The sequence below is a fragment of the Heterodontus francisci genome, chromosome 41, assembly GCF_036365525.1.
Source record: "Heterodontus francisci isolate sHetFra1 chromosome 41, sHetFra1.hap1, whole genome shotgun sequence".
NCBI lineage: Eukaryota > Metazoa > Chordata > Chondrichthyes > Heterodontiformes > Heterodontidae > Heterodontus > Heterodontus francisci.
This window is the reverse complement of record NC_090411.1, coordinates 30837099-30863739: the sequence shown is the minus strand read 5'-3', so window position 1 is coordinate 30863739 and position 26641 is coordinate 30837099. Positions and strand designations below refer to the sequence as shown.

At 44.0% G+C, this 26641-nt stretch overlaps 1 protein-coding gene across 1 annotated transcript in view; it reads left to right on the top strand.

The window, feature by feature from the left end:
• Positions 1 to 21146: 21146 nt before the first annotated feature.
• LOC137353669 (synaptotagmin-1-like) overlaps positions 21147 to 26641 on the top strand; it is a 65060-nt gene continuing 59565 nt past the window's right edge. Inside the window, exons 1-2 of the mRNA XM_068020029.1 lie at positions 21147 to 21213; positions 24080 to 24222. The gene's annotated coding sequence lies outside the window, so the exon portion shown is untranslated. The remainder of the gene's footprint in view (positions 21214 to 24079; positions 24223 to 26641) is intronic.

The window sequence follows — 26641 nt, the reverse complement described above, 5'->3', positions numbered from 1 at the left end:
CCATTAACATATTGTTTGCCTTTGCTCCGTGACCTTTTGGTCAGCTATGCGGCTTGGTCCAATCTAGACCTCCTTTGTTACCTCTTGCCCCACCCCCACCTCACTTGCTTATAACCTGTGACTTTTCTAATATTTGTCAGTTCCGATGAAGGGTCACTGACCCGAAACGTTAACTCTGCTTCTCTTTCCACAGATGCTGCCAGACCTGTTGAGTGGTTCCAGCATTTCTTGTTTTTATTTCAGACGGTTCCATTGTTCTGTAGCTTCCCTCACCACCCCCCCCCCCACAGTCTGTTGCCATGGTAATCTCGGAGCAGCCAACCCACGACCATGTGGGTGGAATCAAAACCTGTTATTAAACCCACCTGCTGAGAGTAAATGTACCAAAGTGAGGAAACGTCACTGTCAGATAAGCTTTGGCAAGTGCCAGCAATCAGAGGAAGAAAATCAGCTTCTGTCGGAAATGAAGACAAGAGCTGTCATATTTTGGAATGTCAGATAAATGTGACCACTTAGGTACCAGTATTGCAAGAAAAAAATCAGACCATTGGAAATTATGCAATTATAAGGAGGAAAAAGAAATCAGTGACAGATTTTGAACTTGTTAAAGTGAATAGAGCTTGAGTTGTGTTCTGCAATCAGAGACATGAAGGAGGGAGTTAATTGCCAAACATAAGTGAGAGGACATATTTGACAAACTTCACCAATAAGCTCAGCCCATTTTATGGAATTGAATGTATGAGTTTTCCCCCTTTTTCTTGCCAAAGGTGGCAACTACCACATCTGCTTGGTTCCAGCTTTCATTTACTCAAACTCACCCAAGAACTGCTGTCAGTATCTTAACTCCCATAAAGTCCTGTTCACCCATTGCCCCCTGTGCTTGCTGACTTACAGTGCCTCAACAGTGCCTGATTTAAAAATTCTCATCCTCGCTTTCGAATCTGTCCATTGCCTCGCTCTTCGTTATCTCTGTAACCTCCTCCAGTACCGCACTCCTCTGAGATCTCTTTGCTCCTCTTTTTGCGCATCCCCAGTTTTAATTGCTCGACCATTGGTGCCTTCAGTTACCTGGGCCCTTATCTCTGGAATTCCCTCCCTAAACCTCTCGACCTTTCTCTCCTCCTTTACGACACTCCTTAAAACCTACCTCTTTGACCAAGCTTTTGGTCACCTATGCTAATATCTTCACATGTGGCTTGGCTTCAACATTTGTTTGATGAAGCTCCTGCAAGGCACTTTCAGAGGTTTTTACTATGTTAGAGACAACATATAAATATTGTTGTGTGGCTTGCTTAGTGATGACTGATGGGATGAATGGCATTAAAACTCTAGCCTCCTTCATTCTGTGGCTCGAGTTAACTGCTGCAGTTATCAGGACCTTTTCACATGAGACTGCTAGATTTTACAATGAGCTAAGAAAGGCTACACTGCCAGTGGTGACCGAGTTTATCTGCCAATCATAACGAGTCCTCCCTCGGTTGCATGCCTATTTTTAATGTGATGTCCTTAGCTGGATAGTTTGAACTGTTGCACTCCCTGTTACTTGAACGTACTGGTGTTTGTTGTGTTAATCTTACCAGTTCCTAGGTGAACTGCCAGATGGAACATTGCTCGGCGACAGGGTTTAGGGGCCTTTTTTTCAAACTCATCTCTATCTTGTTACAATTTGAAGTAATTACCTTTAAACATAAGGCCACACGCAAAGTTGCTCCTGGGATCCCGTAAAGTAAGTTAAGCAAAACTCCAGAATGTCTCTTGCATTACAACTTACATTATTCATCTGAAACTGGTTACCTTCCTCGGCATGACATTTCTACAGTTTCAACAGCACAGGAACCATCTGTTCCACATAGCATTTGATTATCTATTTGTACTTGTGCTTATCGCCCGCAATCCTGCTCCTAACCAGATATTCATATGGCTCTTATTAAAGGTGTTAATCAGCACAGAAGTCATTGCTTTAATTTGGGAGTTCAGTTTCTCATAACCTCAACTGCATAGAGACAAGGAACCCTCCGAAATCTCTGGTTTTGCCTGAGGCTTGTTAGTTTAATATGAGAGTCCCTTATTTCTATTTTCATAGTCCAAGTTAGACAAAATATTGTATTTGCATCGATCTATCTCTTCCTGTTTTATAATTCGGAAACATTGCCTCTCTGTTTCATTTTTGCTAATGAAAAGGAATTCACTTTTTTTCTGTGCGTCTTACCTCAGAGCCTGAGGTCCTGGAACTATTCCTTGCCACTCTTGTCCAAATCATCTATAATATATCAGTGTCTTTTTCAAAGTTACCAATAAGTTACACAATGAGTGGGGGTGGGTGCTGGGGAGGTGGGAGGGGGAAAGAATTGTTCTGGACCCCAAGAGTATCAACAACACTAATGTCTTCAAATAGAATCAATTTAAAGGGTGCAAGCCTGAAACGTTAACTATTTTCTTACCACCGAAGAAGCAACCTGACCTGCTAGTGTTTTCACTATTTTCTTTATGTTTCAGATTTTCCAGTATTTTGCTTTTTGCTTTGATAGAATGGGAGCAATTCTAATATCCATTGGGAAACTTATGGGATCTGCTGGTTTTACCTACCCATTTTCCTCTCTATTGAAGCGAACAGAGACCAATATTGGGCAGGATGTAAAGCCAGTGTTCCACCTGATCCCACAGCATTCCTGCCCAGCAAGTTGGGTTACAATTGCCTCCAATGCTGTTATGAAGGAAAGAAAGACTTGCATTCCTATAGCACCTTTCATGACATCAGAACATCTCGAAGCGCTTTACAGCCAATGAAGTACTTTTGAAGTGTAGTCATTGTTGCAATGTAAGAAACACGGCAGCCAATTTTGCGCACAGCAAGCTCCCACAAATAACAATGTGATAACGACCAGATAATCTGTTTTCATAATTTCGATTGCGGGATAAATATTAGCCAGGACACTGGCGAGAACTCCCCTGCTCTTTTTCCAAATAGTGCCATCGGATCTTTTGCATTCACCTGAAAAGGGCAATCAGGGTCTCAGTTTAACATCTTATCTGAAAGACAGCATCTTTAACAGTGCGGCACACCCTCAGTACTGCCCTGAAGTGTCAGCTTAGGTTTTTGTGCTCAAGTCTCTGGAGAGAGACTTGAACCCACAACCTTTTAACTCAGAGACAGGAGTGCTGCCAACTGAACGACCCATAATGTTGTAATGCTTAGTGAAGAGAAAAATCCTTCCCCTCCTCTCCCCCCACTGCCACATTCCAATGTGACCTGACCTTTACTCTAACACCAGAATAACTCACTTCGAGTTCTAGTCAAGTGCCCTTGATATGAGGAGCAGTATAGTGTTAGCCTTGAGAACAGCTTCACATTTAACTGGATGTCTTCCACAAATGGTTGAGAACGACTCCCATAATCCTTTTCCTCTCAGAGCAGTGCTAACAGGCCTTCCTTCATCGCGTGACGAAAACAGCACAGACGGCCCATTGTCCTCCACTGCTGCATCAGACTCCAGATCAGAAAGGTGTATATTCATTCATGAAGGCCCTTCTTTCACTTCGAAGCTGGCTGCAACAGGGAAAAATGCAAAGCTCCCAGCCCCCACCCCATTGAAATGCAGCCATCACTCTTACTGTGCCACGCGCCTTCAGCACATGCATGCTTCACACTCCAATGTGTGAAAAGCTTACTTTTATCCCTGAATTAAAAACCATCTGCCAATCCTGAGCTCGTCCACTTAATTGATGCCAGATCCATTTCAATATAATCATCCGTCTCATATTCATTACACGACCACATAGCTTGATGTTATTAGTAAATCTTATAACATTATATGTACCTTCCTTCAACTATCAATATAACAAAAGTCTCACATCTGGCAAGCCCATGATACCTCAAGCAAATTTTGTGTCACATTTGAGCATCTCAAATATAATTTCCGTCAAATAACAGTGCTCCTGTCATTATAAAGCAGTGTAGACTTTCACATGAGAAAAGCCAAAGGATGAATCATGCGAGCAGCAAGGAGATCCAGATCATAACCCTGTGTTCGCTGACCTACACTGATTCCTGGTCTGGCAACACCTCAAATTTAAAATTCTCATCTTGTTTTCAAATCCTTCCATTGCCTCGCCACTCTGTATCACTGAAACCTACTCCAGCCCCAAAACCCTCCAAGATCTTTGCGCTCCTCCAGTTCTGGCAGTTGATTATCCTGATTTTCATTGCTCCAGCATTGGTAGCCGTACCTTCAGCAGTCTAGGCCCTAAACTCTGGAATTCCCTTGCTAAACCTCTCTGCCTCTCTCTCCTCTTTCAAGACGCCCCTTGAAACCCAACTATCTGACCAAGCTTTCGGTCACCTATTCTTATATCTCCTTGATGCCCAATTTTGACTGATAGTGCTCCTGTGAAGCAACTTGGGACATTTTATTACTTTAAAGGTGATGTACAAATGCAATTTTCTGCTGTATGCATACAGTATCCTGGGCTTTATTGAAAGGGGCATACAGTACAAGAGCAAGGAAGTTATATAAGACACTAGTTTGGCCTCAGCTGGAGTATTGCATCCAGTTCTGGGCGCCGCACTTTAGGAAAGAATGGTTCCAGGGATGAGGAACTTCAGTTACGAAGATAGATTGGAGAAGTTAGGACAGTTTTCCTTGGAGAAGGGAAGGCTGAGAGGAGATTTGATCTAGGGGTCTGGACAAGGTAGATAGCGAGAAACTGTTCCCACTCATGAAAGGATTGAGAACGAGAGGGCACAGATTTGAAGTAATTGGATAGAGAAGCAAAAGTGACATGAGGAGAAACTTTTTCATGCAGTGATTGGTTAAGATCTGGAATGCGCTGCCTTCAGAGTGTGGTGGAGGCAGGTTCAGTTGAAGCATTCAAAAGGGAAATAGACTGTTATATGAGAAGGAAGAATGTGCAGGGTTACGGGGAGAAGGCAGGGAAATGGAACTGAGCGAATTGCTCTTTCGGAGAGCCGTGCGGACACGGTGGGCCGAATGGCCTCCTTCTGCACTGTAACAATTCTGTGATTCAATGATATGTACTTTCTATTTTGGCATTGAGAAGGTTAAAGTGCCTTTGTGAACAAAATCTTGTCCATTTAATGCCTAACACAGTGGTCACGGATTTACAGAAATACACTAGTCTGAGAATTGCAAACTTTAATTCGTCAAGGCCTGACATTTTCTGATATGTTATCTGTGTTATGAGTAGACAGTGACTCCAGGCTTAGATTACATTCGAATTATAGGGATCAGTCTCACCGACAGCTGCCCTGACATGATTATAGACAAGGAGATACATTTGTTTTCCACACAGCAATGACGTAAAGGCTATAGGGCCAGCTGTGGTTCAAGATTGTAATGGTGATTATGCGATGGGTTCCAGAGCCTGTCAGAGACATGTATCTATGCTTTGGTTTCTGGCAGGTCTATCACTGCACGACCTGACAAATGCGTGAACATCATCCTGATAAAGGACAGGCTGTAGAACTGCAGCAGTTGTGTAGAATAATATAACCTATGACTTCATTGACTCAGCAGACAGAGAGTAGCTATGTGCAAGATTGGAGGTTCAATCTATTATGTGCGCCGAATTAGGTGATCTCAATTGGGTTAGGGAAGGGGTCTGAATTTGGCATTTAGAGGAATTCCAATCAAGGTCTGTGCCCCTGTGTCAGAGAGAGGGAAACATAGGCAGAGTTCCCACTCCTAATGGAGTTCTCCAGTGGCTGTATGTTTGTCTGTGTGTTTGTGTCTGTGTGTATATGTAAATCAGATGAGGGCCGAATCCTGTCAATGAATAAAGAGACTGACTGTCTCAGCCCACACATGAATATTGGTCACTTGGACGAGGTACTGGAAGGCAACTAGTTCCTTTGGAACTACATCTGAACAAGGAGTCAGCACCTTGAATAAAGAGGAGGGAAGGGAGGAAATTGATGAGAGAACAAAATAACTATTACTTGGAGAGTTAGGATCTGGAATGCACTGCCTGAGACGGTGGTGGAAGCAGGATTAATGGTAACTTACAAAAGGGAATTGGATAAATACTTGAAAAGGAAAAATTGGTAGGGCTCTGGGAAATGAGCAGGGGAATGGGACTCACTGGATAGCTGTTTCAAAGAGCCAGCACAGGCACGTTGAACTGAATGGCCTCCTTCTGGACTGTTGGTTCTGTAATTATGTAGCCAGCTTCCATAGCAATTGAAGTGAAATGATAAAAACTTTCAGATGGGGAAAGATATATTTAGCTGCCAATAAACAATAACTTTCAGTTGCAAAGTGTTCATGTAAATATAGATTGTTCTGTATGTGCCAACCAACCTGACAATTGAGCCGACAGTAAAAGTAGATGATTTATTACTGGTCCAAACTAACTGTATTTGCATGCCAATATAATAAAGTTCTAAATATCTTTGTATACTCTGTCCAGAGTTTACATTTATGGCAGATGGGCAGGGATTTCTCTCCAAATAAGAGGTGTTTTCCTTTAGTGCTGATGTCCCAGCTGACACCTCTGCGCAGCCCTGCTCACAGTAAAACTTCACACCACGTATAGTTTCCGTGTGAAGATCCACACTTTTTTTTAGTTGGAGGAGATGGCTCCACAAATATCCCCATCCTCAGTGATGGGGGAGCCCAGCACATTAGTGCAAAAGATACGGTTGAAGCACTTGCAACAGTCTTCAGCCAGGAGTGCCGAGTTGATGATTCATCTCGGCCTCCTCCTGAAGTCCCCAGCATCACAGATGCCAGTCTTCAGCCAATTCGATTCACTCCATGTGATATCAAGAAACGACTGAAGGCACTGGATACTGCAAAGGCTATGGGCCCTGACAGCATTCCGGCAATAGTACCAAAGACCTGTGCTCCAGAACTTGCCACGTCGCTAGCCAGCTACAACATTGGCATCTACCCGGCAATGTGGAAAATTGCCCAGGAATGTCCTGTACACAAAAAGCAGGACAGGTCCAACCCGGCCAATTACCGCCCCATCAGTCTACTCTCGATCATCAGAAAAGTGATGGAAGGTGTTGTCAACCATGCTATCAGGCGGCACTTGCTTAGCAATAACCTGCTCACTGACACTCAGTTTGGGTTCTGCCAGGGCCACTCAGCTCCTGACCACATTACATGGACCACATTACATGTTCAAACATGGACAAAAGAGCTGAACCCCAGAGGTGAGGTGAGAGTGACTGCCCTTGACATCAAGGCAGCATTTGACCGAGTATGGCATCAAGGTGCCCTAGCAAAACTGGAGTCAATGGGAATCAGGGGGAAAGCTCTCTGCTGGCTGGAGTCATACCTAGTGCAAAGGAAGATGGTTGTAGTTGTTGGAGGTCAATCATCTGAGCTCCAGGACATCACTACAGGAGTTCCTCAGGGTAGTGTCCTAGGCCCAACCATCTTCAGTTGCTTCATCAATGACCTTCCTTCAATCGTAAGGTCAGAAGTGAGGATGTGGGCTGATGATTGCACAATGTTCAGCACCATTCGCAACTCGTCAGATACTGAAGCAGTCCGTGTAGAAATGCAGCAAGACCTGGAAAATATCCAGGCTTGGGCTGATAAATCGCAAGTAATCATCTCCAACAAGAGAGAATCTAACCATCTCCCCTTGACATTCAATGGCTGAATCCCCCACTATCAACATCCCGGGTGTTACCATTGACCAGAAACTGAACTCGAGTAACCATATAAAAACGTGGCTACAAGAGCAGGTCAGAGGCTAGGAATCCTGCAGCGAGTAACTCACCTCCTGAGAAGGCACAAGTCAGGAGTGTGATGGAATACTCTCCACTTGCCTGGATGAGTGCAGCTCCAACAATACTCAAAAAGCTTGACACCATCCAGGACAAAGCAGCCTGCTTGATTGGCACCCCATCCACAAAACATTCACTCCCTCCACCACCGACGCACAGTGGCAGCAGTGTGTACCTTTAGACATTTGGTTTTGGAAAATCATTTAAAAAAATTATATTTGTTCCTGGGATGTGGGTGTCAATGGCTAGGCCAGTATTTATTGCCCATCCCTAATTGCCTTTGAGAAGGTAGTGGTGAGCTGCCCTCTTGAACTGCTGCAGTCCATGTAGGGCAGGTACACCCACAGTGCTTTTAGAAAGGGAGTTCCAGGATTTCGACCCAGCGACAGTGAAGGAACGGCGATATAGTTCCAAGTCAGGATGGTGTGTGGCTTGGAGGGGAACTTGCAGGTGGTGGTGTTCCCATGCATCTACTGCCCTTGTCCTTCTAGCTGGTAGAGGTCATGGGTTTGGAAGGTGCTGTCAAAGGAGCCTTGGCACGTTGCTGCAGTGCATCTTGATGTCTAAAAGCAGATACAACAGACCTGGCAAAAAGCAAAATCAAGAGCCCAGCAATCTGTCTGACTCAAATCCTGCACTGGTGAAAGGATGCAGAGTGGAATTGTAGAAGCATGTGGCACAGTGGGTGCCCATTCGGCCCATCATGCCTGTGCTGTCTCTTTGACAGAGATATCCAATCAGTCGCATTCTCCCTACTTTTTTCCCATAGCTTTTTCCTTTTCAATTCCCTTTGAAAGTTAATATTGAATCTACTTCCACCACCCTTTCAGGCAGCACATTCCAGATCACAATAAGTTGCTGCATAGATTTTCTTTGCTTATGTTGCCTCTAGTTCTTTTGCCAATCACTTTAAATCTGTGTCCTCTGGTTGCCGACCAGTAATTAGTGATTTCTGTGTCTGAAATTGAATCTGGAAATGCCTGAGGAAAAGAACGCAGTTCCCAAGAAAGACGTCAAGAAAGCTGTGAAGTAAGTGACAGCTAAGGGCAACAAGAAGCGGAGAATGTTCAGGAGGGAGAATTACTCCATAAAAATCTAGAAAGACAATGAAACAGATTCACCCCGATGGCAGCATCTCCTTCAAGGCTTAGGAGCCTCCTCTGTCAGCAACATTCACCAGTGCATGGCAGGTGAGGCTTCCCACCTGCCTTGTTACAACAAGCATCCGACCATCCATCCTAAGAGATCCAGAGCACAGGTGCCAGCTGCTGCCTGGCGAACTGGCCAAGCGCAACATGTCGGAAGGGGCTGTGAACAAGAGCACCAGTGAAACTCCACAATGTAATGAGAAAAAAACACCCAAAGTAATTAGCACAAAAGCTCAAAAAATTAGCACAAAAACAGCTCCGTCTTGATTATCTCACAATGCATAAGTTGTAATGTCCTATCTGCATATTTGGGAGGAGAACTCCTTTAGGAGGCAGGTGAGGCTCCTTCTTCAGGTGCATGAGTGGGAGTCTCTTATTTGCATATATATGTAGGAGGCTGCTCTTTGTTTATTAAATCGTTTTCCATGACTTCAATGGAAACAAGAACACTAACAGCCAGCATCTTACAATCGCACCCACAGTCAGAATTAACCCCATAGAGTACCACACGGGGTTTACAAAGAACTCAACATCAGCTCCTATACAGATATCATGTAAATTATGTTCCAGCACATAGTGAAGTTGGTGGTACTCCAGGGTCAGACAAGCTGTATTGGTGATTTGAGAAACTGGTTTTCATTTTTTGTTCTCTCCCAGCAATGTGTAAATGGGACCTTGTATCTCATACAAACATTGTCAAATCCTGTGCAGTCACCACACAACATGCCGTCAGTCCGTCAGCTCTGGTATCCCAGAAATAGTTGTGTATCAACTGGTATAATACATGTTGAAGCCTGTATCTCTCTAATGCTGGCTAAACACGCCAGGCCATTCCAGGTCGAAGAGAAAAAACATCTTTCTTTCTGATGAGGACTGGCTCACTGTAGTATCAGCCATTTCTTAGCAAGCATTTGTAGTTTCCCCAGCTAATGAGCGAGGTTAAACAGTACAAGTGATGAGAGGAGAAGCTGATCACTGAATCATTATCACTGAATATTTACAGGTTTGATGATGTTACACTTGTGATCTCATACCCCTTGGTTATATTATTGCTGTGTGTCCAAACATTATTTATTTCCCTATCTCTTGCAATCTTCACAACCTTACACAAATGTATTTTGCTGTCTCTCTCTCTCTCTCAAGTTCTTTTCCCCTGCAAAAAAAAATCTGAAACCTTCTATACCATACTGTGGCAAAGGTAGAATTCTTTATCTCAGCTTATCTAAGTACATCTTCAACATTGTGGATTTAAAATGGATGCTGCTCCTTCACAAAATGGTGGATAGCAGACACTTAATCTGCAAGAAAAAGTAGGGTTTTTTTCCCGAATTAACAGGTAACCCCCAGTTTACTGGTCCTGTATCTGGGTGGATTGTAAAAGATCATTGTAAAAGATCCCACCTGATCTTAGGTCTAGTTAAATTAATACCCCTAAAGATTCTTTTTGATGGGCTATATGGACAGAATGGGGGTAGGGTTGGTAGTGTGGCTAATTGATAACTTTTTCAAAGAGCTGGCACAGGCACAATGGGCCGAAAGCCTCCTTCTGTGCTATATGTTCTATGATAGCATATACTGGCAGTCTTCCCCTCGTGCCACCTGATCTCCCTGGCATTAATAGAATCATAGAATAGTACAGCACAGCAGGAGGCCATTTGGCCCATCAAGTCTGCGCCAGCTCTTTTGAAGAGCAGTCCAGGTAGCCCCCTATCCTGCTTTTTCCCCATATCCCTGCAATTCTTTTCTACTCCAAGTATTTAACCAATTCCGAGCATTCCCAGGCTCAGAGACAAGGTTCGACTTTCCTACATAACTTGTTTCCATCTAGTTAGAGCAACACACGCTTCCAGGCCAGGCACTGCATGATCCCGGTGCAGTGGACTTTTCCCATGGCTGTCTCATGTTGGTCTCAGAAGGAGCACTCCACACCACATGAGCTTCTTCGTTCCTTCTGTGAAATTCTTGCACTAGAAGACAATTACAGTTTGACCTTCAGGGATCCTTTCTCAACTGGTAATAATCTTGCTGGTCATGGATGCCCATTTTAAATGGTTGAACCCAGCGATGGGCGGGAAATTGAATGAAATTTCATGGTGTATAAGAAGCTCTTATACATTCAGTGTGAGTAACGCAGGCAGGAAATACGAAATTGCACGGTGCATGAAATGCAGAACCGGCTCACACCAGCAAACAGTCTTTTGAAAATCTTGCCTGCTAGTGTTCAACAGTTCCTGTTCATTGTTGCCATTACGCAGAAAATGTTTGATGGAGACCCAACTCAATAGGAGCAAGAGAGACAATTAATTCCTCATGGATTACAATAAAGGTCATGCTAAGATCACGAGGCACTGACGTAGGTCTTTCGTGCCTGTGCTGACTCATTGAAAGAGCTATCCAATTAGTCCCACTCCCCTGGTCTTTCCCCATTGCTCTGAAAATTATTCCATTTCAAGTATTTATCCAATTCCCTATTGAAAGTTACTATTGAATCTGCTTTCATCATGTGAAATTCAAGTTCTGCTGAGAGTCCCTGAAACATCCTGCCTTCATGTTCCTCTGACTGCCCCCACAGTCTCATGCCCTACGTTACTTGCTTTTTCACACCCCATACACCAGCCCGGATACTTTCACCCGGGGCAATTAGATAGTATTAGCAAGAATGTAGCTCTGGGTGATTCCGGGAGATTGAGGGAGCCGGAGGAATGGGGAATGGGTGAGGTTGTGTCACTTTCCAAGCGGAGACCAATGAGATGGCTTTGGGGTTGTGAAAAGCAGATGTGACTCACAACTTTATAGCTCTGATTTAGAGCAACATCAAGGAATCTTTTTATCTTTGCTGAAGACATCAGTGGAGCATGTGGCAGCTTCACTGGAATCTGCAACAGCCACCAATCCTAGTGGCAGCCAGGGATCAGTCAGCGCTTCTTATTCCAAGGAAACATAAGTTGCTAGTCCAGTGCAGAAAGATTAGACACACCCTGCATACCAGCTTCCAGATCCTGGGGCTTGGGATATAGACATTTCGGATTCCTTTACTGCTGTTAGCCCGTCCATTGCAATGATCAACAGGGACACGGATCAAGGGCCCAGTCGACTGGAAGGGGCTTTCAGATAGAACGTTAAAGAAGGGCCCATCTGCCCTCTCAGATAGACGTGAAAGAGCGTGCGGTACTATCACTGGTATCTTGGCCAATATTTATCCTTCAACCAACATCTCTAAAATCAGATTATCTGCTCGTTATCTCATTGCTGTTTGTGGGATCTTGCTGTGTGCAAATATATTTCCTACATTCCATCTTTAAAAAGTACTTCATTGGCCGTAAAGTGCATTGGGACGTCCTGAGGTCGTGAAAGGTGCTACATAAATGCAAGTCTTTCTTTCTTTCTTAAGAAATGACATGGAGGTTGCCCAGGCTCAAGCTCCAGGGTTGTAGGAAGCCAGATGACATGAGAAGATGGTGACTTAAATCCCACAAGCTTTTCGTAGCACAAGAGCAGCCAACCACCTCTCACAATACTGACCCTCAGGTCACACCTAGGGGAAGCACTAGAATAGGATAAAGAAAGACACAAACAGCCACCCAGGGGAAGCACAGTGTTAGTGAAGAGTGGGTTGGCTTAAGTTCACTTTGGAGTTTGTCGTACGTAGAATCATAGAATGATACAACGCAGAAGCAGGCCATTTGGCCCATTGTGCCCATACCGGTCCTTTGAAAGAGCTATCCACTCCTTCACTCTGCCCAAAGCCCATCAATTCTTTTTTCCTTTTCAAGTATTTATCCTTTTGAAAGTTAGTACTGAATCTGCTTCCACCACTCTTTCCGGCAGTGCATTCAGAACAACTAGCTGTGTAAATTTTTTTTATCATCTCCCCTCCAGTTCTTTTGCCAATTACCTTAAATCTGTGTCCTCTGGTTACTGGCCCTTTGCAACTGGATAATTTCTCCTTATTTACCCTATCAAAACCCTTTGGTGTTCATGGAGATTCAAGATTTGATAGGGCAGGGGCAGGATTTAACAGATAAAATTCACCATCTTACTTACTCACCAGTTAGCAGCCCAGATCCCACCTTTTCCGATTTTATTAGACACTTCTGGACAGGTAGTTAAGAAACCAGTCCAAAGGGAGCAGAGTCCTAATTCCTACATGCTAAGAGGCCTGGTGACAACATTGAGCCCTGACAGTGATATCTGGGCTCCACAAACACATTCCCAGCTGCAATAATCATGACTGAAACTTTCACCGGTCTTCAGGATCAAGAATTGCTCACTTCCGCCAATCCCAGCCACATCTTATCTGTCGCTCTCTCTCATTTTAACTTACCGCTAGTGCATTGTAAGCACAGATTCAGGAAACCTGGGGCTGCAGCGCCACTGGCCCTCATTATAATACATTCAAATTAGTTCCTGCTGTCTAAGTGGGTGGAATATGTGATGAGCCAATTCAGGTTTGGTCATTTGGACACTTACTTATTGAGAAGGAAATCTGGCAGAAATATCTACTGCCCCAATTTGCTGGCTAGTCAAGTGAGTTGCCTAGATTTTAAGCCCCAGAAATCAACATTGAAATTTGGGTCCATGGTCTTCTTGGCCACCAGCATCAACTGAGATTGGTTTCCAAACAGCTGTTTAGACACCCAATAGTTCTATTTATATGTCCATTTCTTTGTCATTTTGTCTCTCCAACTTCTTTTCCCTCAATATTTCTCTTTCCTTCCTCTCTCCCTTAATATTTTTTCTCTGTCTTTTTTTTCTCCAAAAATACACTTTATTCATAAAAATTTGCAAAAATGTTCAAAAGAGTTCAAATTTCACATTTTGGAAAGTACAATAGAGATCAGATTTCTTCGATGCAGAAACATGAGGTGCCTCACAATTCTTGCCATTCCATTTTAAATGCAATGTACATTGACATTACATAGTAAAAAACATTTTGGTGCATACAGCCCAAAGGGTTTTACATGGGTTCCAGCTCCTCGGTTCACTATGGCGGGAGGACCTTATACAATGGCCTTTTCCATTGAGCCTTTGCGGCGGCTGCCCCAAGCTTTAGTTTGTCCCTCAGCACATAGTCCTGGACCTTGGAATGTGCCAGTCTGCAACACTTGGCCGTGGACAACCCTTTGCTCTGGAAGGCCAGCAGGTTTCGGGCAGACAAAAGTGCATCCTTCACCGAATTGATGGTCCTCCAGCAGCAGTTGATGTTTATCTCGGTGTGCATCCATCCCTGGGAACAGCCGTAGAGCACAAACTCCTGTGTTACAGAGCTGCTTGGGATGAACCTCGACAAAAACCACTGCATCTCTTTCCACACCTGGTTTGCAAAAGTACATTCCAGAAGGAGGTGGGCAACAGTCTCTTCCCCACCACAGCCACCTCAAGGGCAACGTGTGGAGGCGGTGAGATTCCGGGCATGTAGGAAGGATCTGACGGGGCCCTTCTCACCACCAGCCAAGCTACGTGTTCGTGCTTGTTTGAAAGTTCTGGCGATGAGGCATTCTGCCAAATGACTTTGGCAACCTGCTTGGGGAACCATCCGACAGGATCCACCATCTCCTTTTCCCGTAGGGCCTTGAGGACATTCCGTGCAGACCACTGCCTGATGAATTAGTGGTCAGAGGTGTTTTTTTGCACAAACTTTTCCACGAAGGATAGGTGGTCCGGCACGGTCCAACTGAATGGAGCGTTCTGTGATAATGTGGCCACACCCATCCTTCGCAACACTGGGGACAGAAAGAACCTCAGCACTTAGTGACACTTGGTGTTTGTGTACTGGGGTTCTACGCACAGCCTGATGCAGCCACACACAAAAGTGGCCATCAGGATAAGGGCGACGTTGGGTACGTTTATTTCCCCTTTATCTAGAGGTTTGAATATCGTGTCCATGCGGACACAGTCCATTTTTCTCTCTCCTCTTCCCTTTGCTTCTGCCCTTTCATTCTCTATCTCCATCTTCTTCCTCTGTGTATCTGCCTCCTTTCTCTCCCTCTCCCTCTCACTCACTCTGCTTCTCTCTCTCTCTCTCTCTCTCTCTCTGTTTCTCACCCCCTCTCTTTCTCTGTCTCTGGTTTCATGTTTCTCAGTCTCACAGATTTACAATGCTACCCTCTGGGTGTATTTTAAAATCTCCTTTGAAGATGTTGACTGTGGTTTGAGCTCTTTCATCTATGCCAGGGACAAGGTATTATGGGATACTTGTTGCTAGGAAACACCTACTCCCTGCTTTCAATGATGTCATGACTAACCTTCACCAGAATCGATTAGATTAAGTGTCTGTGAGTTAACTCCTGTGATGCTGGTACCGCCTGATGGGAAGAGCTCATTCGGGCTACCTGTAACTCCTCATGGAATAAAGTGGCTGCCTCACCAATACCATACAGTCGAACATGCTGACAGGTTTCAACATCACCTGCTGAAACATAAGAACATAAGAAATAGGAGCAGGAGTAGATCATTCGGCCCCTCGAGCCTGCTTTGCCATTCAATACGATCATGGCTGATCTTCTACCTCAACTCCACTTTCCTGTTCACTCCCCATATCCCTTCATTCCCTGAGAGATCAAAAATCTATCCATACCAGCCTTGAATAAACTCATCAACTGAGCATCCACAGCCCTCTGGGGTAAAGAATTCCAAAGACTCACAACCCTCTGAGTGAAGAAATTCTTCTCATCCCAGTCCTACATGATTGATCCCTTATCCTGAGGCTGTGCCCCCAGCTTCTAGATTCCCTAGCCAGGGAGAAACAACCTCTCAGTGTCTACCCTATCCAGCCCCTTCAGAATCTTATATATTTCAATGAAATCACTTCATACCGCCTGATGGAGGGGACTGGACAGTGCCTGAAATAGCCTGATGGAGGGGACTGGGCAGTGCCAGGCACTGCCTGATCAGCTGTAGCTCCAGCAATGCCTAGTGGAACAGGTTGTCATGCCTGCACCATCACCTGATGAATCAGATTAGCTGTGGTTCTGGGGCAGACCAGACGTGTCGTTGGCACCAGATAGCTTGTGTGGGCCGTGATAACTGGCAAACAAAGACACACTGAACAGTTCAGCAACCTCAGTGTGTGTTGGACTATTAAACTCACTGTTTAGTTTGTGTACAAATTTGTAGTGGGCCACCTTATACACTGTGCTTCCTAGGGGCACTGTGCCAATAGGTCAGTATTCCAAATACAAATTATTTAGCAGACAAAAAAAAGCATTCGTAAGCCTGGGTTCCTGTTGAGGATAATCCGCAATGCACAACCTAACATTAGGAGATTATTTCCTGGTTTGTATTGGAGCAGGAATTAGCCTGCTTATTTTATGGTGACGCATCTAGCTGCTTCCTCTCTGGGGCTTTGCTTAACTTCCAGTTGACGCAACATGGCTTGAAATGGAGATAGATGCAAACTATAAACATGAATATTAATTAGAAAGCATGACCCATAGTTAATGTTGATGCACACAATTGTGTACATAAACCGTGACACAATTAACAGATAAAATTTAGCCCAGATCTGCTAACTCTGGGACTTAGGATCTTTACTTCCTCGCTGATGAGGTTGAAGGCTCCGAATTGCAGTGATGTTGAGTTGTCCCTTTCGGTGTAGTCCCCTGGAGAGAAAGCTCAACTTGGTTCCTGTTTCAAAGTTCAAGGAATGGACGGGGCGGATTAAAATGGGCAACTTGGAATCGGCTGGCCATTATACACTCTGCCCGAGTGAAGTTAATGGAAAGGGGAAATGGGCAGGGTATAACTGGGCAGCTGAACAGGTAATGCCCATTTTATGCCTCACTCCTACATTGACCTAGGGCCAAGAATGCTAATTTCCTGTGGGGGAGGGGCAGAGAGTAACAATTTCACACATAGAGGAGGGATGAGGAGACTTTTTTATGCAGTGAGTTGTTATGATCGCGAATGTGCTGCTTGAAAGGGCAGTGGAAGCAGAGTCAATAGTAACTTCCAAAAGGGATTTGGATAAATACTTGAGAAGGCAATATTTGCAGGGCTATGGGGAAAGAGTAGGGGAGTGGGATTAGTTGGATAGCTCTTTCAAAGAGCTAGCCTAAACTTGAAGGGCTGAATGCCCTCCTTCTGTGCTGTAAGACTCCTGTTGACTCCCAACAATGTTGGTGCCCATTTAGCAGGTGAGCACATGGGAGCCCATGAGTAAGAACACGTTCGTCATGAGAGGATTCAAATTAGGGGTTTTCTGGTTGAAAATCCAACACCCAAGTACTGGGTCATATGACCTTTCAGTTGCTGCTCTCTAGACGGAAAAGTGTTGGGGCTCGTTGACGTATATCCGCTGTTCTCGCAGTGCTCTCTCACTCTCTGCTGCTGGTTTATCCCTGCTCTGCTCTCAGACTTCCTGATGTTCTCGCAGTTTTATTCTCTCTCTCTCTCTCTCTCTCTCTCTGCTGCTGCTTTCAAAAGGGAATTGGATAATTATCTGAAGAGAAAACATTTGCAGGGCTATGGGGAAAAGGCGGGGGAGTGGGGCTAGCCGAATTGCTCTTTCAGACAGCTGGCATGGACATGGTGGGCCAAATAGCTTCCTTCTATACTGTAATCATTCTGTTATTTTATGATTTCATAAGTGCAGAGATCACAGTCCTCAGCTGAGTTATCAGAATCTTTCATTAACAGCTGCCGACCTGTGTGAAAGTTTCTGGGCCTGTGCCCTGGCTCTTCCATAGCTGAGCTTATGGTTGATTTTTGGGGTTGAAGTCTGCATTATATTCCTCCAGTGATGGACCAAATCAAGTAGTCAAGTGCTTTCACTTGGTATGAGTGGAATTTTCCATTCCTAGTACTGACAAGGCTTCATCTACACAAGCAGCACACAGGAGAAAACCCATCAGCGAGCTGAATCTGACTAATAACAATTGTGGTTTCCTGGGAGACAATCGTCTCTCTCAGGGTTTCTGTCAGTTTGAATTTTGTAATGTTACAACCTTGCTGAAGGGGTTGTTGCAAAGAAAGTTGCTGTTTGGCTGCTGTGGCACAAGGACCGAACATATGAACATACGAATTAGGAGCAGGAGTAGGCCACTCGGCCCCTCAAGCCTGCTCCGCCATTCAATAAATTCATGGCTGAACTGATTTCTCCACATTACCACCTACCCCCGATAACCTTTCACTCCCTTGCTTATCAGGAATCTATCCACCCCTGCCTTAAAAATATTCAAAGACTCTGTTTCCACCGCCTTTTGAGGAAGCGAGTTCCAAAGACTCACAACCCTCTGAGAGAAAAAATTTCTCCTTATCTCTGTCTTAAATGGGTGACCTGATACACTCGGACTTTTGTGTTCCGTGTCAGTGCGCCATTTTCCCACACTCTCTTGGCCAGTCTGGACATAGCAGTGGAAGCCTTACCCATGCGCTTGTTGATTTCTGCATCTAGAGACAGGTTACTGGTGATAGTTGAGCCTAGGTAGGTGAACTCTTGAACCACTTCCAGAGCGTGGTCGCCAATATTGATGGATGGAGCATTTCTGACATCCTGCCCCAGGCGCTGCTTCACAAACCACTGACCACCTCCAGGCGCGTATCCATTGTCTCTCGAGATAAGGAGGCCCAAAAGAAAAAGAAAGAAGAAATGGGTGACCCCTTATTTTTAAACAGTGACCCCTAGTTCTAGATTCTCCCACAAGGACCTGTGTGCTTTTAAACAGAATTAATGCAGTGCTGGATGGAATGCTAAAGGGATAGATTGCCTATATTTAACAGTGATGAACTGTGAATATGTGCAGCAGAGAACCTGGGGAGAAATAAGCCATCTGGAGTCAGAATGAGGAAGAGTGAAAATAAATTGAATCTCAAAAGTACTTTGAGAGAAATACCAGAGAATGGAAATGTCAATTTCAGTCTGCATAAGCAAGATTGAAATCAGAATTTATTCAATGCGCCCTTGATATTTTTGCTCAGTCAGAGCAGTGTGTGCAGAAACCAGGAGTATCGGAGCCCACTTGAAATAAAGTATTGAAAAGATATATTGATAACCCTGGCAGAGGTAAGTCCTATTCACCATCTCCTTCCTGTCACATGACTTAACCATAACCTGTGAATCCATGGAACCAAATAGAAAAGGATGTCCCATACTATCCAATTCATTAGGCCTTCAGGCAAGTCCCATGCACAGTTCTTCCCCAAGTTACTAATACGGAAAGATCTTAATCCCATTTATTGCCATCTGACCCTCAGTTTTTGCCATTCTACGCATAAAAAAGGCCAAAGCCTCTCATGGTGGTAAAACAGATCAACTGATTTTCACCTCATTACTGTTTTGGGATCTTGTGCGCAAATTGACGGCCATATTTGCCTCCACTACAGCAGTCACGGTGCTTTAAATATGATTCATTTTATGGGAAGTAATTTGGGATGATTCGGAAAGACGTAAAATGCTGGATAATGCAAGAGCTTTATTCTTAAGACAGAACTTCAAATGAGATCAAGGAGGGAGGAGAGATTAGGTAGTGCCGAGTTTGGGTTTTAAAAGCCTTGTAGCTCGTAGGAGGCAGTGAAAACCGAGGGAGAGGAGGAATTCTGAGTTTTGGAGTCCTGGTTAGGAAAGAGTGTGATGAAGTTGCATTGAACATGGTGAGGATGTTGGGAGACGAAGAGTGAAGCATGGGGTATTTGCAGTTTTGGAGATTACACCTTGCGTCAACTGAAACAGTGACTTATCTGAGACATCTCCACATGTTCTGCTTGGGCTGAAGTTTATTCTACAAAGCAACAAGATCCTTTGCTTGATTTGTGGTCTCTTTATATGTGTGCTATTTTGTTCTATTTATGCAATTCCATAAAAAAAGCTATTTTTTCCGGTTCCACTTTACCCATTCCAAAACCTTTGAATAATCTCCACCTCTGCTAGAGAACTGCTTCCTGTGCCTACGTAATCTGCACAGTCATCAAACGTAGAAACTCTAGTTTTAATCTCTCATCGCGTCGTGTAAATTGGAAAAACAGAGGGTAAAGGATTGATTCTTCGGGATCTCACTAATCATTGTTCCCCAGCTCAAATAATTCCTTGTATCCTCTTGCATCAAGTGCTTTTTGATCCATTTCCCTCCATTGCCAACTGTCCTTTTCACCCACCCATCCCCCAACTTCCCCATTTTATCAGCCTGGCGTCCTGGTATTGATTATTGTGTGTAAGGTTTTTCATAATAGGACACATTCTAGAGCTATGTCACAAGCAGCACAGTGCATAATATATGCAGGAATGTTCTGCTCTACTGATGATAAATCTAAGAATATTTCAGGGCATCTCCTCCCCTCTGTGCACAAGGATGGAAACATGTCTTGGAAAATGCTCATCACATCTCATGTTGATCACGTCTTGTTTGAATTCATATCAGTGAATGTCACACCCACCTTTTAGTTACTTTCAGTTTACTAGGGGCCATTTGTCCTGTCAGTGAGGAGTTGGCTGGAAGTGGGGTGGGAAGAGGTGCAGCATGACAAAGGACTGAGCTGCCAAAACACTTCCTCTTCTGAAATTCTCTCCTTCCCAGAAACTCAAACTCCTTTGTCAGCAGCGACTCTGTTGGTAGCACCTCACATCTGAGACAGAAGGTTGTGTGTTCAAATCCCTCTGTGGACTCACTGCTCTCTACTTCTGTAACCTCCTCCCATAGTCTTCCAGTTCTGGCCTTGAGCATACCCAATGTCCATCTCCCACCATTGGCAGCTGTGCCTAGCCCCTAAGTTCTCGAATTCCCTCTTTAACTCTCTCTCCTCTAAGTTGCTCTTGAAAACCAAACTTTTGGTCACCTTTTCTCATACCTCCTTATATGGCTCATTGTCAGATTTCTTTTGATAACAATCCTGTGAAGCGCCTTGGGACATTTTACTACCTTAAATGCTCTCATTAAAGGCAAATTGTCGTGGTTTATAAAAGGATACAAATGATGATGATGGGTAAAACAGTTGTAACATGTCCAGAACATGACTGCACAGCGTATTCAAATTACATCCAGTTTTTAATCACACCAGTTTATGACTGCGTGAGACGCTGAACAGACCTGTAACTGGGAGGCTGCCTTTGTGACCAGGAAGCTGTCTTTGTAACCAGGAAACTTCCCCTTAAGAATGTTTTTGACCCATCAGCCAATCATTGTAATAACTGATGAAGTAAGCAGTCAGTGTGAGGCTACTGCTATCCAGTTTTTTCTGTTATCTGATAATTCTGTTGCTCTTTTGTTGCACCATATTATATGTGCATATGGCACAGAACAATGATACGCAAACCTTTTAAAGTGGCCTACAGATGGCCACTGGGACTGATTTTAGGGAGTGGCGTTAGTGCTGGTGAGTACTGCTGTGATTACCCACTGACTTGGCATCTGAGTTTTTGGTTAACGCTGTAAATGTTACAGAAGCATTGGAGGATCTCACTGTGGTGAGCCTTTACATTTCTGAGTTACTTTGAATCTGACTTGAAGGTTTGATAAGTGATTGATTCTTTAACAGTTTTGAGGTGACGTTCTGGAACTGGCTCAGCATTTCTGTAGGATACAAACTGCTGCTAGAGATGGGATTAGGATAATTCTATTAGTAACTGCAAGAGTAGTGTTCTAATTCCCTGAGAGTGGATTAAACGCACAACATTATCAGAGTGAGACTTGCTACCTCCCCTGAATAAACAGCAGCTCTGTCTGACTCTCAGTATACAATCCTCACTTGCTAATTATACCAGTTTTTGTATTGGCATTGGGTGTTTATGCTACCAGTTTGTGAAGGATGGTGTCTCCTGCAGCCACTGGCAACCCCAATGTAAACCTGACAGATTCACTAAGGCCCCCTTCCGAGTAAAACATGAAGTCGGTGAATATTGTAGCTTTAGAATAGGACTGGTGTCGTCAGTGCGAGATCCTTTGCTTCAGTGGTCCACTCACCCCATTTTAAAAGTAACTTAAAAGTTGTGCATTCCAACTTGGTGCCTGATACAGGAAAGGAGAGTGTTGGGTCATCACCTCCCAACTCTGTCCTTCCTCGCTCAACATTACCTCCCTTGAATTTTGCTTCTAGATTGTTATATCACAGTGTCAGCCCTGGCCAAAGCCACAAATGGATAATTCAGAAATTTATATGTAGAACAGTCAATCTGGTGAATATCAGCATCCACCCACATTCAGTTCTCTCAGTAAATTCTCTCGCAATCCCCTCACAATATTCACTTGCATAGAATCGCATATGCTCACAATACCATCTCTTGGATAATGTTGCTTACACATTCTTATTCCCACTTACAATCCACTTGCATACTCTTGGGCTCACACATTGCTATTCAAACCTTTTCTGTGCTCTCATGCTCACAAACCTCTCACCTGCCCTCTCATCTATTGACAATCCTTTCACCTATTGTCTCTCGCACATTCTCATTTGCACATTCACACACCATTCTTTCTCGCTTTCTTTCACACACCCTCCATCCACCTCTCACTTTCACTTGGAGACATTCAGGCCCTGGAGATGATACAGAGAAGAACTACAAGACTGAATAACAACATTAGAATGAAATGTTGGAGAAAATGGGCAATTCGGCATTGAAAAAGAGGTATTTAAGAGACTAAATTATAAAGAAAATTATATCTGGAACAGCAACAACAAGAACTCGCATTTATATAGAGCCTTTAATGTTGTAAAATATGCCAAGGCACTTCATAGGAGCATTATCAAACAAAATTTGATACCAAGCCACGTGGAGATATTAGGACAGGTGAGAGGTAAGTTTTAAAGGGCATCTTAAAGGAGGAGACAGAGGTGGAGAGGTTTAGTGAGGGAATTCCAGAGCTTCGGGCCCAGGCAATTGAAGGCAAGGATGCCAATGGTGGAGCGATTAAAATCTGGCATATACAAGAGGCCAGAATTGCAGGAGTGCCAAGAGATCTTTGAGGGTTTTAGGGCTGGAGGAGGTTACAGAGATTGGGAGGGATTTGAAAACAAGAATTTTAAAATTTAAGTGTTGCCAGACTGAGAGCCACTGTAGGTCAGTGAGCACAGGGGTGATAGATGGACAGGTCTTAGTGCGAGTTAGGATATGGGCAGCACTGCTTCGAATGAAACCATGTCAGTTGGGCAAACCGTTCAAAGGCAAAATGTAGGACTGGCATCACATTACAAGTGATCAATAGGGAATGGACTAACTGAGTAGGAGGTGAAAACCCTGGAATCATTTAAGAAATAATCAGAGGCTGAAATGGAGCCTTGTCGGAATGTTCTAGAAGGATGAGCTAAAATTGCTTCAGATTATCGGAATTCGATATTTCAGTCTGTTTGATTAATTACAATATATAAGCTTATAAACCTTTGGCACAAGAATTACAGAAAAGTGATTTAACAACTTGCTTTAAAACTATCACACAAGCCACTTCTAGCCTGCTTGATTGCATCTTTCTAAAAATTTAAAAAATAACAATGCCCTTTCCTGTGGCAACTGAATATTTAACAATAAAAGACAGATGTGTAATGCTTTAATAGTTTCTGACAGGTAGCAATTCTTTGTCAACACTTATTCCGAGCGAGGCTTGTTAATTATCAGTAATTAGCCTCCTAATGTTCCTGTTCCAACCATCAGTTCTGCTTTGACTCCACATGACGTGCAGGTGTGCCTTGCTGTTCAACACTCCCACAGCTTGTCACTGTTCACTGACCCCATGGAAAGCCCTTGTCATTCATTATCGACTCCCTGGATTTTTAAAAGCATACAATCTTGATGCTCACTCTATGCTCAACTCTTTTATTACTGGGTACAAAGGAACAGAAGAGGCCATTCAGCCCCCCGAGTATGTTCTGCCATCAGTCAGATCGTGGCTGATCTGTACCTCAACTCCATTTACCTGTCTTAGCTCCATAATCCCTTGATACCCTTACCCAAGAAAAATCTATTGATCACAGTCTTGAGAATTTTGATTGGCCTTCAGCGTCCACTGCCTTTTGAAGGAGAGAGTTTCAGATTACACTACCCTTTGTGGGAAAGGGTTGCAGGTTGACATTGTAGTGCAAGAGTTTGTATGTGCGGGCGTTAGGTTTTCCAACTTTGGTTGGCATATTCCTGGAGGCTTCATCATATAACCTCCCATCAATTACCAACTTCAATGAATAAATGAAAAAAGACATGCCATTTTTAATGTCCCTATGTTTCCCCCACCCGCCCCTCTGTGTTTGCTTGCAGCAGTGTCCTGGAGATTACTCTTTAATTCCTGGAGACTCCAGGGCAATCCTGGAAGGTTGGCACACCAGGAGTTCCAACAAGGAAGGGGCTATATACAGGAATGTGTTGTGATGGTAAAGGACGAATTACAGAAAGACCACACTGTGAGTATGAGTATTACGGTGAAGGACGATTAGTGAAAACTGCATTATTTGAGCTTCAGTGGGACAGAGACTGTTGAAGAGGACATTAAACTGAAGAGAATTTCTGCGTCAAAAAGGGAGCCAGTGGTCCCACAACGTGGCCGAGTGTAGAGAAGGGACCTGCTTTCTGAAACAAACACAACAATGAAAATGCACAGCAGGGCAATCAGCACATTTTGTAAGAGAGAGATGGGCAGATATTTATTTATTTAGAGATACAGCACTGAAACAGGCCCTTTGAGTCTGTGCTGACCACGAACCACCCATTTATACTAACCTACAGTAATCCCATATTCCCTACCACCTACCTACACTAGGAGCAATTTACAATGGCCAATTTACCTATCACCTGCAAGTCTTTGGCGGTGGGAGGAAACCAGAGCACCCGGCGAAAACCCACGCGGTCACAGGGAGAGCTTGCAAACTCCGCACAGGCAGTACCCAGAATTGAATCCGGGTCCCTGGAGCTGTGAGGCTGCGGTGCTAACCACTGCGCCACTGTGCCGCCAGTAGGAGTTCTATTTTGAAACATTGAAACATAGAAAAAATAGGAGCAAGAGTAGGCCATTTGGCCCTTCGAGCCTGCACTGCCATTCAATACGATCATGGCTGATCATCCAAACTCAGTACCCTGTTCCCGCTTTCTCCCCGTATCCCTTGATCCCTTTAGCCCTAAGAACTATATCTAACTCTTTCTTGTACATATTTAATGATTTGGCCTCAGCTGTTTTCTGTGGTAGAGAATTCCACAGGTTCACCACTCTCTGGGTGAAGAAATCCCTCCTCATCTCGGTCCTAAATGGCTTACCCCTTATCCTTAGACTGTGACCCCTGGTCCAGGACTCCCTCGCCATCGGGAACATCCTTCCTGCATTTAGTCTGTCCAGTCTTGTTAGAATTTTGTAGGTTTCTATGAGATCCCCTCTCATTCTTCTAAACTCTAGCGAATACAAGCCTAATCAACCCAATCTCTCTTCATACATCAGTCCTGCCATCCCAGGAATCAGTCTGGTGAACCTTCGCTGCACTCCCTCCATAGCAAGAACATCCTTCCTCAGATAATGAGACCAAAACTGCACACAATACTCCAGATGTGGTATTACCAAGGCCTTGTATAATTGCAGCAAGACATCCTTCCTCCTGTACTTGAATCCTCTCGCTATGAAGGCCAACATACCATTTGCCTTCTTAACTGCCTGCTGCACCTGCATGCTTACTTTCAACGACTGGTGCACAAGGACACCCAAGTCTCGATGCACCTCCCCCTTTCCCAATCTATCGCCATTCAGATAATAATCTGCCTTTCTGTTTTTGCCACTAAAGTGGATAATCTCACATTGATCCACATTATACTGCATTTACCATGTATTTGCCCACTCACTCAACCTGTCCAAATCACATTGGAGCTTCTCTGCATCCTCCTCACAGCTGACACTCCCCACCCAGCTTGGTGTCATCTGCAAAGTTGGATATATTACATTTAATTCCCTCATCTATATTATTTATATATATTGTGAATAGCTGGGGCCCTAGCACTGATCCCTGCAGTAGTCACTGCCTGCCAGTCGGAAAAAGAACCATTTATTCCTACTCTTTTGTTTCCTGTCTGCCAACCAGTTCTCTATCCATGTCAGTACCTTACCCTGAATTCCATGTGCTTTCATTTTGCATGCTAATCTCTTATGTGGGACTTTTTCGAAAGCCCTCTGAAAGTCCAAATACACCACATCCACTTGTTCTCTCTGATCTATTATACTAGTTACATCCTCAAATAATTCCAGGAGATTTGTCAAGCATGATTTCCCTTTCGTAAACCCATGTTTACTTTGTCCGATCCTGTCATTGTTTCCCAAGTGCTCTGCTATTACATCTTTTATAATGGACTCTAGCATTTTCCCCACTACTGATGTCAGGCTAACCAGTCTATAATTCCGTTTTCTCTCAACCTCCTTTTTTAAATAGTGGGGTTACATTAGCTACCCTCCAATCCGTTGGAACTGTTCCAGAGTCTATAGAAGTTTGAAAAATGACCAGCAATGCATCTACTATTTCTAGAGCCACTTCCTTAAGTACTCTGGGATGTCGATTATCAGGCCCTGGGGAATTATCGGTCTTCAATCCCAACAATTTCCCTAACACCATTTCCCTACTAATACTGATTTCATACAGTTTCTCCTTCTCACTAGACCCTATGTTCCCCAACATTTCTGGGAGGTAATTTTTGTCCTCCTTTGTGAAGACAGAACCAAAGTATGTATTTCATTGGTCTGAAATTTCTTTATTCCCCATTATAAATTCCCCCGTTTCTGACTATAAGGGACCCACATTTGTCTTCACGAATCTTTTTCTCTTCACATATCTGTAGAAGCTTTTACAGTCA